This window comes from Salvelinus sp. IW2-2015, unplaced genomic scaffold, assembly GCF_002910315.2.
Source record: "Salvelinus sp. IW2-2015 unplaced genomic scaffold, ASM291031v2 Un_scaffold4235, whole genome shotgun sequence".
Classification (NCBI taxonomy): domain Eukaryota; kingdom Metazoa; phylum Chordata; class Actinopteri; order Salmoniformes; family Salmonidae; genus Salvelinus; species Salvelinus sp. IW2-2015.
Window position 1 is genome coordinate 47,472 of NW_019945506.1, and position 6,287 is coordinate 53,758.

The window sequence follows — 6,287 nt, forward strand, 5'->3', positions numbered from 1 at the left end:
ACACACAGCTGTTGTACGAGATCTTCAGTTTTCTTGGCAATCTCTGGAATAGCCTTCATTTCTCCAGAACAAGAATAGACTGACGGAGTTTCAAGAAAAAGTTTCTTTGTTTCTGGCCATTTGTAGCCTGTAATCGAACCCACAAATGCTGATGTCCAGATTCTCAACTAGTCTAAAGAGGACAGTTTTTAGCTTCTTTAATCAGCACACAACAGTTTTCAGCTGTGCTAACATAACTGCAAAAGGGTTTTCTAATGATCAATTAGCCTTTTAAAATGATAAACTTGATGTTAGCTAACACAACGTGCCATTGGAACACAGGAGTGATGGTTGCTGGTGAATATGGGCCTCTAGACGCCTATGTAAAATATTCCATAAAAAATCTGCCGTTTCCAGCTACAATAGTCATTTACAACATTAACAATGTCTACACTGTATTTCTGATCAATTTGATGTTATTTTAATGGACAAAAATATGCTTTTCTTTCAAAAACAAGGACATTTCTAAGTGACCCCAAACTTTTGAACGGTAGTGTACATTTGAACGGGTAGTGTACACCTTCCACCAAGAACAGGTGGAAGGTGATTCAATACACAAAAGTGAGGTAAGTCATTCTGGAGTGTCATATTTTCAAAGCGAGACAGAACAGATTTCAGTGATTACAGCGTGATACTAAGGCAGAAGCCATGATTTCATACAGCAACAAGGTGGATGCCTAACAAGGCCAGCTCAGTACAGCTTGGTTTGGATCGGCTCTGTTCGGCCCAGTAGTGTGAAAACCCTTTAGAGCGCATAAATGAATGACAGTGTAGACAGACCCCCCCACACAGGAAATAAGCTGCACCCCATTTTTTTTCTATTGAATATTGATAAAAATCCTCTTTGTAAATATATACTTGAATAGGCAAGTTTGAGGTGAAACACAGCTGTCCTAGTTTCAATGGGTATGAACCTCCCCTATGCCCCCCCCCCCCCCCCCACCGCACACTACATATACACACAGACAGAACACTTTCCTAATGCCCCCCCCCCGCACACTACACATACACACAGACAACTCTCCCTTAACAGGCACAATGTCACATCATCATACCACGTGTGAGACGTGTGTTAGTCACGAGCACGACTGTTCACAAAACTTGAGATTAGTTGGTTCAAAACTTTTTTCTGTGAAAACAGATACCGACATTAAACATTTAGTCTTATTTATCGTAAAAAATAGATGACATATTTTTCAGATACAGGAAGGGAACAGCTATACAGGAAGTTAATCTGTGTGTTCCTGTAATGGTGGTTTTCTTCTGTGTGATGAAGTTGTTGACAAATCAAAACTAGTGCTCCACTTCACGATGGCATGTCCCAAATGGCAKTCTATTCCCTATATAGTGCACTACATTTGACCAGGGCCCATAACCCTATGACAGAGACAGCAGTAGTTTAGTCTTCTCTCTTCTCTGTATCTAAACRCTTATTTAAGGACGATTGCACCCCAAAGTTAAATAGCTAAATATCTTTATCAAATTGCACTAGTGTCATCTTAATGCAGACACACTTGTCATTTGTCCCAATATGGCCACCATCCCTTACCACCCAATGAAAATACCCCCCTACCATCATCCCTACCTACACATCAATAGTCCTTCCCAACCTCACAACACAGTAGCTATAACCAGGGACAGGAGCTTTCCCTAACCATGTGACCGGATCAGTAAGAACTTAGGGCATAGACAACATTKATTAAAACCTGGAGTTTTTGTCCTGGGCAGATCACATGATCAGGGAAAATCTTCTGTCCTGCTTGCTACCAGGGGAATACTCCAGTCCCTAGCGAGGCATCTATTGAGAACCACTGATCTGGAATCAGCTCCAGGTCCTGCTCCAGTCTCTTGGCACAGTATGGTTGGTTGGCATTAAGATAATGGRGTTTCAGTCAGCTGACCCCAGAACAGATTGAGCCATGTTATGTGGCACAGAGTATGAATTATTCTAATGCTGGCCTCTAATACTGAGTCTCTGGCSTCTAATACTGAGGCTCTGGTCTCTAATACTGAGACTCTGGTCTCTAATACTGAGTCTCTGGTCTCTAATACTGAGACTCTGAGCTCTAATACTGAGTCTCTGGCCTCTAATGCTTTTCCACAGGGACACCGGTGTAAAGTCTGAGTCTTTAGGCCAAGCACCGGTGTAAAACCCTGTGGTAGAAATGTGACAGATCCAAATATGGTCTCTGCCTGCTTGGACAGTAGTTTCAACTCTAAGTAGCTTGAGTTGGTGTCGGTTAGAGCTGATCTGGGAACATATTAGCAGTAGGTAGGTAGTACACCGTATGTTGAATGAATGGTTAGGAACGAGGAGGAGGTGTGGGTTGCTGGCTCAGCAGATCCTGGATCAGATTCAGAAGGCTCGTTGGTTGACTGTGATGTAAGAGGGTAAAGTCTACTGACACGTAGCGCACCAAGCAAGCACAACCAGAGGGGAAAACACATGATAGAGGTTAGAGATGAATAGAAAGACATGGATAGAGAAAGATTGTGGATAACAAAGAGGGGTGCGAAAAAAACACAGATCAAGATAGACAAAGGGACAGACGAGAGAACAAAAGAAGGGAATATACACTGAGTGTACATAGGGGCTGTGGCGGTCATCACATTTGTCAGCTGGTGATTGTCATGCAAATAACTGCCGATCTCACGGTAATTGACCGCGCTAATTAGCATAAACACGTTTCGATCTCCGGCTGTAATGCACAGCCTACAAGCCACTGATGGCCGACTTTTGGAACCGCTACATTTAAAAAAGTCTAATAAATCCATCACTATAAATCTATTATTAATTTTAGGCAGGTCTAAAGAAACATTTTGATATGAAGAAAATGTAGCCTAGTTCAGAAGAACAGAATAACTGAATAATTCTCTGAGTTGTCCTTATGATAAGGCCCTGATCTGGCTATGCCATATGGCTGTGGGCTACATTAGTTCATTTAGCAGACTGGATTAGCTTTTAATTCCCGTGGCATTATTTTATATTATTTTACATGAAGAACAATACAATTGAACAAGGCTAAATAAAATAGAAAGGATATTTTTTCCAAACGATTTCTGAGGGAGTGCGCACATACGGCTATTCTGTGTTGAGCGGTTAACAAAGGAACATATATGCTTAATTTATTTATTTATGCAACTTTAGTTATTTATGCAACTTTAGTTGTGATACAAACGTTGGGCTATATGTTTAGATTTTTAATACATTCTAAGGCCGTATGATGCGACTAATGATGATTTGAAAAAAGTTGAATGAAAGGCTTGCGCAGGCTGCACACACTTCATCAGTCTCTCATTCACAATTTGACAAGTGCTTGATAATATTCTCACCCATTAGACTATTCTCAATTTCATCTGGCCTTTACATATAGCCTATTAATATATGTGTGGAATTATTTTTTATAAATAAAAAATAATAATCCGTAGCCTTCACTCGAAAAGCGAATGGAGGTTTTGTGAGGTTACGTTTTTAAAATGCCAAGTAGGGTACACCATTTAAAAGCGGATTAATTAACTTCATTTTAAGAATTAAGCAATAAATAGAGCAGTAAGAGAAAGCTGGGATCTTCTTTTAAATAGTGTCCAGTCAAAACTGTTTTCACACGCGATTGCACAATGATGGCTTATAAGAATAGGTTTCACTAGGCTCTGTAGGCTATGGGCACTACAACCATGTTCCAGGGGTCTTGGGCTTAGAGGCTACGTTTGGAGTTATTTGGCCACTTTAGTTGTGATTACAAACCTTATCAAAACATATAGGCCTATGGGCTAGACCACACGATGCATGCGACTATGATCMAATAGAAGTCCCCCAAAAAATGCATGTGCTGTTTCTTGCTGGGCATCATTCATAAGGGATAATATTGTCACCCATCAGACTATTCTCAATTTAATCTTGTCTTTACATATGCTAAATAATATTTGTGTGAGATTAGTTTTGGTTTAGAATGGGCCGTTATCATGTACATGTCAGCCATATGCACTTGAATAGCGAACGGAAGGCACTTTTCCCACGGTTCATTTTCATGCCAGCCAGGTAGGCTACTCCGATTGTAAAGCGAAGCAATATGCTTAATATTAGGAGAGTTGAGAAATAACTATAGTTAGCCTACAGATAGCTGATGGGATTCTCCTCTTTTTAATAGAGACAATCAAAAGTCTGAGTCTGCCAGGCGCACCGGTTTGCGTGTGTCAAGAACTGCATCGCTTCTGGATTTTTCACGCTCAACAGTTTCCTGTGTGTATCAAGAATGGTCCACCACCCAAAGGACATCCAGTCAACTTGACACAACTATGGGAAGCATTTGGAGTCAACATGGGCCAGCATCCCTGTGGAACGCTTTCGACACCTTGTAGAATCCAGGTCCCCGCGAATTGGAGGCTGTTCTGAAGAGCAAAGGTGTTCTTAATGTTTTGTACACTGTGTACAGAGGAAGTATGAACTAAGACAGAGAACAGAGAGAGTGAATGAATGAAAAGAAAGAAGGGTGTGAGTATGATAGTGAAGTGCTCCCTGAGTAGCGCACCCTAGCTGCAGGTCAACATGGAGAGCGCCCGTGCCTTTGGCGGCTGCCCCCCTGTGCCCGCTGCAACCGTGCCCTGGACCCCCTCTCTGGCCCACCAGCTGGCCCTCTCAAAAACAGACCCTCGTGGCTCGTCCTCCTCTTCCTTCCTCCTCTTCTCCTCCCCTCTTTCCGGACCTCCGTCAGCGAACGTCAGCATACCTGCAAAGGTCATGTTTAAGTTCAAGTTCAGGTTTATGTAATTAACTTAAACCTAACTTTAAATTTTTGCCTAAAATGACATACCCAAATCTAACTGCCTGTAGCTCAGGACCTGAAGCAAGGATTGCATATTCTTGATACCATTTGAAGGAAAAAACTTGGAAGTTTGTTAAATGTGAAATCAATGTAAGAGAATATAACACATTAGATCCGGTAAAAGATAATAAAGAAAAAAACATGGTTTTTTTTGTATTTGTTTTGTACAATCATATTTGAAATGCAACATTGATTGTATTTTCCAGCCCAGGCGCAATTTAGATTATGGCCACTAGATGGCAGCAGTGTATTTTCAAAGTTTTAGACTGAATCAATGAACCATTGTTTCTGTTCAAAATGTTTGTAGATTACGATTTAAGCTTTCTGCCAATATCAGATATGTCTATGTCCTGGGAAATGTTCTTGTTACTTACAACCTCATGCTAATCGCATTAGCCTACGTTAGCTCCACCGATCCCGTAGAGGTTTTAAACCGGAACCTAACCTTACTGCTACACATTAAACCCCCCCTCTAAATATACAGAATAATTTAAAAAGACCCTGCTACAGATTCCTTTTACAAAGTGAGTTGTGTCATTTAACAGTGAGAGAGAGAGTATTAACTTGTTTAGTTCAAAGTTATAAGAGAAGTATAAAGAGAGTGTTGRTGAGATTCTACTGTTTACCGTATCCCTGCACACATCCACTCTTGAACTCTCCTTCGAACTTCATCCCGTCAAAACGACTGAAGACGCCTGCGCCTTGGAACTTCCCCTGAATGAACTCTCCTTCGTACCTGCAAGAGACACCCAGGTGTGTTCATTAGGCACCAAACGGAAGAACACAGACGGAAACAGGGAGGAACTAACTGGGTTTGTCCAATAAGAAATGCTCAGGTCTGTGGACAATGCTGTCAACATTTACATTTMAGTCATTTAGCAGACCCTCTTATCGAGAGCGACTTAGGAGCAAGTGCCTTGCTCAAGGCCACATCGACATATTTTTCAKCTAGTCGGCTCAMGGATTTGAACCAGAGACCTTTTGGTTWCTGGCCCYGCGCTGTTAACCGCTAGGCTACCTCACAAAACATMGGCCTACGCTACATCATCAAACACCTGGATAACCCAAAGACATATGCAGTGATATTGTTTGTGGACTTTAGTTCAGCATTCAATAGCATCATCCCAGAACTGTTACAAGACACTCCCAGCTGAACATGTCCAGCTCCATCTGTGTGGGACACTGACTTCCTGTCCAACATGATGCAACACGTGAAGCTGGGAAAACACCGTTCAGACTCTTTATCCCTTACCCACTGTGTATTAACCGTATACCCACTGTGTATTAACCGTAACCTTTGTTTTAACTCGGTTGTCTGTATTCTGTCTCTAAATGTTGTCTTTCACAAGCAGCACCATATCACCAGGTAACATTCTGACTATGTTGTCTTTCACTAGCAGCACCATATCACCAGGTAACATTCTG